Source organism: Astyanax mexicanus, chromosome 8 (assembly GCF_023375975.1).
Source record: "Astyanax mexicanus isolate ESR-SI-001 chromosome 8, AstMex3_surface, whole genome shotgun sequence".
NCBI classification, from domain to species: domain Eukaryota; kingdom Metazoa; phylum Chordata; class Actinopteri; order Characiformes; family Acestrorhamphidae; genus Astyanax; species Astyanax mexicanus.
The window spans coordinates 32049592-32062602 of NC_064415.1; the positions used below are offsets into that span (position 1 = coordinate 32049592).

At 33.1% G+C, this 13011-nt stretch overlaps 1 protein-coding gene and 1 long non-coding RNA gene across 2 annotated transcripts in view; both read right to left on the bottom strand.

Annotated features, from left to right (window-relative positions):
* Positions 1-13011, bottom strand: part of LOC111190124 (uncharacterized) — a 137373-nt gene that overhangs the window by 63413 nt on the left and 60949 nt on the right. The window lies entirely within an intron of this gene.
* LOC125803994 (uncharacterized) lies at positions 1201-10931 on the bottom strand. The gene is made up of 3 exons (XR_007440481.1): positions 10883-10931; positions 10708-10739; positions 1201-1420 (listed from the first exon to the last, which is right to left on the bottom strand). It is a non-coding gene; the product is annotated as an uncharacterized LOC125803994 (long non-coding RNA).

Here is a 13011-nt window from a genome sequence, read left to right on the forward strand (position 1 = left end):
TTGATCACAGTGGTATGAAAAAGTAGTTTATCTGCTATATGATATATTTAACTGAAAATAGTGATCTGAACAAACAATGATTTGAAAAGGAAAATCATAAAAATGATCAGGGGTGCCCAAACGTTTTCATACCTAGCTTCTAATTTATAACTTTGCTGAAATTGTGGTGATTATACATAGACTTCCACTCAGCCAGTAGTAGCTGCCAGTGGGTTAGTGACCACTGTTAGTGGCAGCTGCTAGTCATCCAGGTATTTTTATCCTGATATTAAACCTCTAACAGTGTCAATTAATATTCAAGATTTAATCAGTTCATCTTGATATCATAGCTTGTCAGAAAGGGTTAATAATGTGTGTACTGTATAATTAACAAGTGTACACAGTTCTTCTAATAGATTATTTAGAATGGTTGTTTTGGTGTTCCCAGCAGTTTTTGGAGTTTTGAGCCTTAAATAGCCTCCATCATCTAAAAGCAGTTGTTTTGTCAATGAAGGAAAGCAGGATCGCTGGTAACTGGTAATGTTGTTTCTATTTATATCTTCCAATCTTAAAAGAACAAAGAGAAAGACAAGAGGAAAACTTTTATAAACCTTTTATAAATGAGATTAAACCTCGTTGGGTATCAAAACATGATGTTGGAGTGGGCTCAAACCACCATTAAAATGGGCATAAAAAAGCTTTTATAACTAGATACCTGTTCCAGTTTCAAAATATTTGGAACATGTTTAGTTAATATTACCCTTAATTAGAATAAGATGAGACAGCATAGAAAATACAAGCACAATTTGCATCGTAAAAACATTTTATTTTAGTTCAGAATGTAGTACTAAATAAATTTTACATTTGCATTTTTGGGATTGGGATCCTGTGTATGACACTTTCTGCCTGCTTTTCTTTGGTATGTCGTTTACTATTGCTGCCATTTTGTTTTCCTACCCTGTCTGTCTCAAACTATCCCTGTAAGTACATTCCCTTTAGTAATAAACTGTGTGTTTGGTATCTGCATGTGCCTGTCGTGTGTCTGGCCAGCATGAAGAGCCTAAAGAGTCAGAAACACCAATGATCATGCAGATGCAAGATACAATCAAAAATAACATATAGACCTAAATATTCTGTAGATATGACAGTAATTATATTTATATTAAAAAATGATATATAAAAACACTGATAAATACAGAAAGGCAGTTACTGATTGTTCACTATATACTGTGTGAATATTTATGAAATGAATACTGTTTACAGAGCAGTTACAATGATATGGTAAAATGGTAAAACTTTTATATTAATTATGATTTTATTGATGGCTCTTCACTTGTGAGTACACAGACTGATCATCGCTGTTCTTTGTTCTGCTTCTTCTTGAGGAGGGAGGCTGAGTAAAGCTGAGAGCTGCGTAGTTCAGATCTCCAGTTTCCTCAGTCTGACAGACGCCACAAAAAAAAAAACAGGAAATTTACTGACAATTACAGATAATTGATATATATTTTTTTACTTTAAATGCATTATATCTATGAAATGAAGAAATATTATAATGCACACAAAATCTATTTATCTAATTTTTGTTTAGCAGCACAACTATTGCTTACCGGGACAGTGTTTCTGTAGTTTAAAATAAATAAATAAATAAATAAATAAAACATGAAATAATCACCTGGTGTACTTGAGCTCGACCTTCAGCAGAATCTTTAACAAATGAATAACACAAAAATATAGAAAAAAAAAAACAAAAGAAAAAGCATTCAGTTTGTGTTGCAGAAAATATTTTTTATACATTTATAAGCATCATAAACTGAACAATTATATCAGTCTCATGTGTAAAACCTACCTTTATGATGAGTGTTGTGTAACTTTTTGCACAAAAATAAAATCATAAATATGGACAGGATGTTCGATGTTGCCAAAGCAATAATAGTTGGGTCCAGATTACTTTTCTCTAATAAAAAAACACAAATAATATTTATTATTATTTGAAACAAAATCCGTGCAAGTATTGTGGGATTTCTGAAATGCAAACGCCTCTAAAAAATATAAGTATGAAGTTGTATTTCTGTTTTTTTTGTTGTTGTTGTTGTTGTTTTTTACCTAAGAATATAGATAGCTTAACATCTAAAGTATTTTAATAATAAAAAGACATCATCTTTTGTAGATGATGTTCATAATATCGATAACTGATTATTAAAATTATCTAGTGTTCCTGATTTGAAACCTTACCCCTGAATCCCCTGACCTGAATTTCATTAATAGTCTATTATAGTCTATTTAATTGATATAACTCCCCTTATACATGGATTTTAAATAGTTTATAACAACATTTGTTACCGTTATTAGTTAGATTATAAATGTTTATAATAAATAAGCAGTTAAAATGTATTGTTGTATCAATACCTGTTACAATTATAAACATCATGGTAAAAACCACAAGGATAATTATATAGACCATAAAATACTAATAATATTGAATCTCATGAGGTAAAATAAATAAATGTAATTATTCGCTGACAGGCAATGACAGAATTTCTTAACACTGTGACACAATATAAATAAAAAATTGTCACTTTATTGGGTTTATTATATATGCCTCATGGATGCTCATCGTCAACTAACATTTATTTGCATGTATATTTAATCCAGCTTAAATGTAAGTTGAATGTAAATGATTTTCTTAAAAACATCTAACCATGACCTTAACCCTAAGCATAACTCAAATCTTAACCTAAACCTTAAATCTAACCCTAAATATAATTCATAAATATTAAGAGGTTATTTTTATTTTTTCCTTTTAGTTGCATTTAATAGACCATCCAAAAAAAGTGTTATCATAAAAAATGAATAAACCTTTACTGTTTCAGATATTCTAAGAAAACTTAACTTGAGTTGGGCTTGAGGTAATTTTTTTGGTAAAAAATAAAATATTTGATCTTACCTCCAGTAAAGTCCAGTTTAGTTCCATTCCCAAAGAAGATGTGTCCACATGCAGCTACAGCACAGTAGTAAGTTCCAGCATCAGAGAGGCTGAGGTTGTTCTTGGGGAGTTTGTAGATACAGCTCTGTGTAGGAGAAACAGTCTCAGAGCTTTTCTTACACTGATCACTCCTGTTTCCATGAGTGAAGATGATTCCTGGATCAGATTCTCCTGATCCGTGTCTGAACCAGTACACACTGTGATCTCCTGCAGAGTTATCTGTGAGTATTGAACACTGCAGAGTTGTATCTCCTCCCAGTTGGACTGGATCTGATACGGGAGGCTGGAGAACAGTGTAGAGACTCGATGGTGTTTCTAAATAATGGAATAAATGTAATTTAGTGATTGTTTAGATGTAGTGTTACAATATTGAAACATTTAATTTTAAAATCAATTAAATTGTATTGTAGATTAGTTCTTACCTTTGAGCACTAAAACTGTGCAGTCTGATAATGCCATATCTGTATAATATGCAGCTGCACAGAAATACGTAGCTGAATCTGATGCTTCTGTGTTTGAGATATTCAGAGTAAAAGTGTTTTGCTCTGTTACTGCAGTAAAACGGCCGCTTTTATCAAACCCATTATGATAAAGAGCTGCAGATAAACGATAAGCAGAGGCAATCAGAAGAGGCTTTTCTCCTGGAGTCTGTTTGAACCATGCAGTCGCATCCAAATCAACAGATGAAAACCAGCAATTCAGACTAACATTTTCCCCATTCTGAACGTACGTTTTACTGTTTAGACATGGGATGTTAATCTTAGAGGCGCCACCTAAAAAAAAGGAAAAATGTTTTAAATATTTAGATATAATAAATAAATAAACACTGAGAAGAATTTGAGTACAAAAACTTACCTGACATTGATAAAAGCAAAATAAGTCCACAAAAGACAATCATTGTAGTTTGATCTTCAAGAAAGTCTTCAAGCTATTTGTCTTCCTTTCTTTACTAAAAAAATCACTATTTATTTACACTATAGAATAGAAACACTGCAATAAGCAAACAACAAGAAAACTATATAACTAAAATATAGTTGCAGCCCAAAACCTGCTAAATGAATTCTATATACTATACGCTTTCTTATTTGCTGGTTCTGAAAGACGATGTTAAACCATCAAAATGAGCTTATATCAGAGCATTACTCTAGTTTTAAACTGCACCATGACCTTTATAATCCTTTGCTGAAAGTGGATTGGTTTCCATTACAGGAAGCTGAGTTGAGGCCCAACCCACCCACATGCTGGGTTACAGATTCAGCCAATGTCAAGTCAAGTTTTTATATATATATATATGTTTGTTTGTAGCACATTTTACAACTGACATTGTAACAAAGCAGCTATAGTAAATTACAGGAATCCAGAAATAGGATAAGAGATCAACAATATGCTGTATAATACAAAAGTATAACTTTATTGAGGAAGATAAACACAACAATGATACATAAATGCTCTTCCTCAGGTCTGCTATTATAGTCACAGTATTGATGGTAAGAATGATGAGTTTGGTGTTGATAGTAGCAAAATAGTTTTCATCTGAACCTCACGCAAATTGACATGGTACTTTAACCCTTAGGGCGCTATTTTAGCGTTTCTTAGTGCACTAGTCAATTGCGCATCGTGCAGCTGGATTTGGCACATGACGGTGTGTGCATTTTTGGTAACGTGAGGGCACAAAATACGCTTTGCACAGCTTGAAAGGCGGAAAAGACGTATACTAATTCTCTTAGAGTGTTTTCACACCAGCACTCTTTGGTTCAAATGAGCTCTGGTTTGTTTGTACCCTTGGTTTGTTTCCATTAAGCGTGAAAGTGTGAAAGAGGTAATTGCATTCTGGTGCAGATCAAAACAACCGGACGAACTCTGGAGCGGTTCGCTTACGGTGAGAACGTGATCCGCTCTCGATCTGACCCAGCAATAAAATATACTTCTTTTATTTGAGCTAAACTGCTGATAAGGTGCAGTTTAATTAAGCAATACTACACTCAACGTTCGTGCTATAACATGTAATATTGGCACTGCTGTTATGTTGCTGTTTATTAAAATATTTTGAGTTAAAGAGAGCAGAAAAATACAAATGGTTTGGTTATAAACACTAAATAGTTCCATTACTGCTCTGTTTGTAGCGGCGCTGTTGTAAGTTGCATTGTTGCTAGGTTAACGTGGTGGCCTCCATTATCTGCCTTTTTTTTTGTCAAAATTGTGGAAATCTAAGCTTACTGTAAATAAACGTAAGAGCTTTTCTCATCCAAATTAATGGTTTTCAGAAGAGAAATCTGTGTAGATTAAAGTCCAGTGCTTGTTTGACTTTCAAAGAAAATGTTTTTTTTTTTAAGAATTAAAGTTTTGATTACTTCGGCGCCCCCCAGTGACAAGACCTGCGCAATTACAATATAGGGAGTCCACCCTATATTTAGCTTAAAATACCCCATATTAACTGAAAAATATATACACTTAAGCTTTTATTTGAATAATAACAACTCTTAACCTGATATCGGTGGCTGATAATGTTTGTAATAATGCGATTTTCTTATCTCTGGGCTTATTTGTGGGACTGCGTCTTTGCCTGACATCGCATTTGGTTTGTATTTGGCTTGTAAGAGCTTCACTGTTGCTAGGTTACCAGTATGTGGTGGAGTGATACATGGACAGTTCCATTACAGTGCATTACAGTCCATTTCTTTCCCAGAGCTGTAGCTCTCCTTTACCACAGTGGACAACCTTACTCACTGAACTGTACTGACTAGATTCACAATTTGCTCACTTGCACTTTGCTTATTTGAACAGCTGTTTAGATGTTCTTCTCTTCTGTAATGTAAACATCATCTGCAACTTTCTTTAAAGAATATTTAACATAAACCTACCTCAAGAATTTTTGGATACAATAATACAATAATATACAATAATAATCATATGTGTACAGTTCTGATTTTTATTTTATTTCATTTCATTTTTCTCTTAGCTTCTAATGCTTTTCAGTGCTCTTTATAGCTGTTACATGTCATGCATGTGTTAGTCTCACCAAGCCAAATTCCTTGTATTTGAAAACTGCGATTTCTAAACGCTGTTTCCACTCAAGCAGTTTTACAGCGGGCGGTGTTGAGCGAAATTCTGTGTGAAGCGGAGTCGTATTCTGCGGGGAGTCGGATTTCAGCACAACAGCGGCAGCGCTTGGCGCCTCGCGGTCCGTCACGTTCCTTCAGTCACTCGCCGGACCAGCGTGCGCCGCGGGGAGGTCGCAGTGAAGTAGCCGCACTTTAGTCGCTCGCCAAACCCGCGTGCGCCGCGGGGAGGTCGCAGTGAAGTAGCCACACTTTAGTCGCTCGCCGGACCACGTGCGTCCCAGAGAGGTCGCAGTGAAGTAGCCGCTCTTTAGTCGTGCGCCGTGGAGAGGTCGCAGTGAGGTAGCCGCACTCAGTCGCTCAACGGGCCGACGTGTAGAGCAGACACTGGGGTAAAAACACAAGACGCAGAACGTGGGGACCAGAACACCCACACGGGAGGATGAACTGATAAATCTCTGATAAAGTTCTCTGAAGAATAATAATTAAGTAAAACTAAGCACTTTAGACTTGCAGCGCTGTGTGTAGCTGTTCTTAAACTTTTTTTTATTTAAATAATAGGTTTATGCTCCTTCAGTGTTGTAGTGTTTATTAACATCATTCTGAACAGATTTCGTTATTCAAACAGCCCGAAAACAGCCAGTTAATGGGTGGAGTCGGGCTCATAATGAAAAAAAATAGAATAACAGTTCCGGCTAACTGCTGCTCTTATAATAATATTTAACAAAAAACTGATTTATGTAATTAATGTAACAGTTAAGTTATTTTGAGAAGTGACTGCCTATTTAAAAAGCCACAGTTGTTAATTTTTTAGAATTCATTTGTAACATTTCTACCTTTTTTTAGTGTGATTTCTTCTATTTTTTTTCTCTCCCACAATGTTAATCCTTTACAGCTACAAAAACATGTATTGTGCAAATTAGGCGAAGACGTCATTTAGCGACTTCTAGGACAGTCGGCTACTTTCCTTACTACGAGTTGGCAACACTAATTATACCAACAAAGCAGAGAAAGGACCCTTGATCACAGTGGTATGAAAAAGTAGTTTATCTGCTATATGATATATTTAACTGAAAATAGTGATCTGAACAAACAATGATTTAAAAAGGAAAATCATAAAAATGATCAGGGGTGCCCAAACGTTTTCATACCTAGCTTCTAATTTATAACTTTGCTGAAATTGTGGTGATTATACATAGACTTCAACTCAGCCAGTAGAAGCTGCCAGTGGGTTAGTGACCACTGTTAGTGGCAGCTGCTAGTCATCCAGGTATTTTTATCCTGATATTAAACCTCTAACAGTGTCAGCTACTATTCAAGATTTAATCAGTTCATCTTGATATTATAGCTTGTCAGAAAGGGTTAATAATGTGTGTACTGTATAATTAACAAGTGTACACAGTTCTTCTAATAGATTATTTAGAATTATTGTTTTGGTGTTCGCAGCAGTTGTAATGATGTAAACTAGGCAAAGATGAAAAGCCTTAAATAGCCTCCATCATCTAAAAGCATTTGTTTTGTCAGTGAAGGAAAGCAGGATCGCCGGTAACTGGTAATGTTGTTTCTATTTATATCTTCCAATCTTAAAAGAACAAAGAGAAAGACAAGAGGAAGCCTTTTATAAACCTTTTACAATGAGATTAAACCTCATTGGGTATCAAAACATGATGTTGCAGTGGGCTCAAACCACTTATAATAATGAGTATAAATATAGAACTTATTCAATTATTCTAAAACTTTAGTTAATATTACCCTGAAAGCTCCACTATGTAGGATTGAGATTTTGTGCTTGTGGGCTCCCCCTACAGTTGCAGAGTTTAATAAATGTTTCAGGCGGATTAGTTTTTCTGGCTTTCACAGAAATATTCGGTCTCTTTCCAGCTTCTGTCAGAGTGTCTGTATGTTAGTTTGTAAAGAATGAACCAGAAGTCTTGTAAAACTGTTAGAACTCGGAAAGCAGATCGCATTTCTTGCGAGCGTTGGTCGCGGCCGCCTCGGAAAACTTACAGAGTCTGGTTTGAGCTCAGAGGAGCTCCGGCATAGACACGAGAGCACCGCTATTCCTCCTATTACACCTCAATGCAGCGCAGCAGTGAGTTTCCAGCTGTAATTTTACTTAAAAAAAATATCAAAAAACAAGGAAATCCTACCAAGTGCTGCTTTAAGTAGTATAAGATGAGACAGAATAGAAAATGTACATCGTAGGCAAGTTAACATTTTATTTTAGTTCAGAATGTAGTACTAAATTAAATTGTACATTTGCAACAAGAAACATTTTTGGGATTTCTTTTATTGCTTTAATACAGTAAATGTCAGTCCTGACATTGTCAGTCTGCCTGCCATAAACTCTGATACACACACTAAAGACTCATGCACCTACACCAGACCTTCCGGACTCTGCTGATAATGTGGTGCTAATGTGCTCTAACTCACTGCTTCTGATTACCCACACCTGATCCTGTGAGTATATACACCCCTTGTTTTCAGTAGCTCCTTGCCCGGTATTTGACCTAGTTTCTAGCGCTTTTACTAATAATAGCGCTTCTACTAATCATTTCTTTTGTGTATTGCTCTTTTGTTACTGACCTATTTTGTATTTTTGATCTACTCTCTTGTCTTTTTTTCTGTTTATGACTTTTTTGGCCTAGCCCTTCTCTTGTTTGGATGTCCTGTGTATTGACACTTTGTGCCTGCTTTTCTTTGGTATGTTTTTTACTATTGCTGCCATTTTGTTTACTTACCCTGTCTGTCTCCTGTCTGTCTGTATTTATCAGTGTTTTTATATATATATATTTTTATTTATCTAAATATAATTACTGTCATATCTACAGAATATTTAGGTCTATATGATATTTTCAGAGGTGGAAAGTAATGAATTACATTTACTCAAGTTACTGTAATTGAGTAGGTTTTATGAGTAATTTGTCATTTTTAAAGTAGTTTTAAAAATAGGTAATTTTACTTTTACTCAAGTACATTTTGACACAAGTAATTCACTTTGCTACATTGGAAAACTACCAATTACTGAGTAAAAAATAAAATGCTGGAAAAAAAAATGTCTGAATTAAAAAAATAAATAAATAAATTGGCACGGATTTTGACGCATGGAATAACAAGGCAATATCGTCCTTGTGCAATACAAAATGTGCCCCTTTAGTAATAAACTGTGTGTTTGGTATCTGCATGTGCCTGTCATGTGTCTGGACTGCATAAAGAGCCTGAAGAGTCAGAAACAGCAATGACCATGCAGATGCAAGACACAATCAAAAATAACCAGAGGTGGAAAAAAGTACAGAAAAATTGTAATTAAGTAAAAGTACCTTTACTTTGCTAAAATTCTACTCAAGTAAAAGTAAAAGTACCCATTTAAAAATCTAGTAAAAGTAAAAAAGTAGTCAATTTAAAAATGTAATTTGAGTAAAAGTTACATAATTACTTTTTATTATTTGATGTAAGAAAGTAAAAACAAATCCTAAATTAAATAGTTTTTATTGAACTATTATTCCACATAATAATTTGGATCTTTCAGGCAGTATTTGTTCAGACCATCCCATAAAACATTTTAAAGAACAAGTGGAATAGGTTTCTATAATCCATTTTTTTCTTTACAGTTAAAAAGTTATAGTAATATAGGTGACTATAAACTTTAATTTTATAGTTTTACAGTTCATTATTATTTTTTAACTTGCCATTGCTCTGCTTTAACTGCTATTTACATGTTTTTTTTAACATTTATGCAGATTGTTTAATGAAAAACATATTTATTACCACATGCTTTCTCAGGTTTGATGTGAAAGTTTTAAAAGCTGAACAGCCCTGTCTGGCGGGGCACATTTTGTATTGCGTGAGGACGTTACTGCCTCGTTATTCCACGCGCGAGAATCCAAGCCAATTTATTTATTTATTTATTTTAATTCAGACAATTGTTTTTTTTTTTTCAAACATTTTATTTTTTACTCAGTAATCGGGAGTTTTCCAGTGTAGCAAAGTAAATTACTTGTATCAAAATGTACTTGAGTAAAAGTAAAATTACCTATTTTTAAAACTATAAAAATGACAAATTAATCATAAAATCTACTCAATTACAGTAACTTGAGTAAATGTAATTCATTACTTTCCACCTCTGAAAATATCATATAGACCTAAATATTCTGTAGATATGACAGTAATTATATTTAGATAAATAAATAAAAAAATATATATATAAACACTGATAAATACAGAAAGGCAGTTACTGATTGTTCACTATATACAGTGTGAATATTTATGAAATGAATACTGTTTACAGAGCAGTTACAATGATATGGTAAAATGGTAAAATTTTTATATTAATTATGATTTTATTGATGGCTCTTCACTTGTGAGTACACAGACTGATCATCGCTGTTCTTTGTTCTGCTTCTTCTTGAGGAGGGAGGCTGAGTAAAGCTGAGAGCTGCGTAGTTCAGATCTCCAGTTTCTTCAGTCTGACAGACGCCACAAAAAAAAAACAGGAAATTTACTGACAATTACAGATAATTGATATATTTTTTTACTTTAAATGCATTATATCTATGACATGAAGAAATATTATAATGCACACAAAATCTATTTATCTAATTTTTGTTTAGCAGCACAACTATTGCTTACCGGGACAGTGTTTCTGTAGTTTTAAATAAATAAATAAATAAACCATGAAATAATCACCTGGTGTACTTGAGCTCGACCTTCAGCAGAATCTTTAACAAATGAATAACACATAAATATAGAAAAAAACAAAACAAAAGAAAAAGCATTCAGTTTGTGTTGCAGAAAATATTTTATATACATTTATAAACATCATAAACTGAACAATTATATCAGTCTTATGTGTAAAACCTACCTTTATGATGAGTGTTGTGTAACTTTTTGCACAAAAATAAAATCATAAATATGGACAGGATGTTCGATGTTGCCAAAGCAATAATAGTTGGGTCCAGATTACTTTTCTCTATTAAAAAAACACAAATAATGTTGATTATTAATTGAAACAAAATTCAAAAGTATGTAAATATATGTATATTAGCCTATTGTGGGATTTCTGAAATGCAAACGCCTCTAAAAATATAAGTATGAAGTTGTATTTCTGTTTTTTTGTTGTTGTTTTTTTTTTACCTAAGAATAGTATTTTAATAATGAAAAGACATCATCTTTTGTAGATGATGTTTATAACATCGATAACTGATTATTAAAATGATAAATTATTAGTGTTCCTGATTTGAAACCTAACCCCTGAATCCCCTGACCTGAATTTAATTAATAGTCTATTATAGTCTATTTAATTGATATAACTCCCCTTATACATGGATTTTAAATTGTTTATAACAACATTTGTTAGCGTTATTAGTTAGATTATAAAAGTTTATAATAAATAATCAGTTAAAAATGTATTGTTGTATCAATACCTGTTACAATTATAAACATCATGGTAAAAACCACAAGGATAATTATATAGACCATAAAATACTAATAATATTGAATCTCATGAGGTAAAATAAATCAATTTTATTATTTGCTGACAGGCAATGACAGAATTTCTTAACACTGTTACACAACATAAATAAAAAAATATCACTTCATTTGGTCTTTTATATATGCCTCATGGATGCTCATCGTCAACTAACATTTAATTGCGTGAATTTTTAATGCAGCTTAACTCTGAGTTGAATGTAAATTATTTTCTTAAGAACATGAACCTTAAATTTAACCCCAAACTTAACCCTAAGCATAACTCAAACCTTAACCTAAACCTTAAATCTAACCCTAAATATAATCCTAAAATGTTAAGTGTTTTTCTTTTTTTTTTTTTTTTACTTTTAGTTGTATTTATTAGACACATTGAATCATTAATGGACCATCTAATAAAGTGTTATCATAAAAAATGAATGAACCTTTATTTTTTATATGTAACTTTATTTAACTCTCTCTCTCTCTCTCTCTTTATAAATATATATCTTTAAATAGCATCTATAAATAAAGATGCTTATATATATATATATATATATATATATATATATATATATATATATATATATATATATATATATATATTTATAGATTTTATTTTAATTAAAATATCTGATCTTACCTCCAGTAAAGTCCAGTTTGGTTCCATTTCCAAAGAAGATCTCTCCACATGCAGCTACAGCACAGTAGTAAGTTCCAGCATCAGAGAGGCTGAGGTTGTTCTTGGGGAGTTTGTAGATACAGCTCTGTGTAGGAGAAACAGTCTCAGAGCTTTTCTTACACTGATCACTCCTGTTTCCATGAGTGAAGATGATTCCTGGATCAGATTCTCCTGATCCGTGTCTGAACCAGTACACACTGTGATCTCCTGCAGAGTTATCTGTGAGTATTGAACACTGCAGAGTTGTATCTCCTCCCAGTTGGACTGGATCTGATACGGGAGACTGGAGAACAGTGTAGAGACTCGATGGTGTTTCTAAATAATAAAATAAAATAAAATGTAATTTAGTGATTGTTTAGATCACTAAAGGTCATTGTTTAAATATTTAACTTTAAAATAGATTACATTTTATTGTAGATAAGTACTTTTACCTTTGAGGACTAAAACTGTGCAGTCTGATAGAGCGATATCTGTATAATATGCAGCTGCACAGAAGTACGTAGCTGAATCTGATGCTTCTGTATTTGAGATGTTCAGAGTAAAAGTGCTTTTCTCTGTTACTGCAATAAAACGGCCGCTTTTATCAAACCCGTTATGATAAACAGCTGCGAAAGAACGAAAAGTTGAGGCAATCAGAAGAGGCTTTTCTCCTGGAGTCTGTTTGAACCATGCAGTCGCCTCCAAATCAACAGCTGAAAACCAGCAATTCAGACTAACATTTTCCCCATTCTGAACGTACTTTTTACCATTTAGACAAGAAATGTTAACTTTAGAGGCATCTGAAAAAAAAGGAAAAATGTTTTAAATATTTAGATATAATAAATAAATAAACACTGAGAAGAATT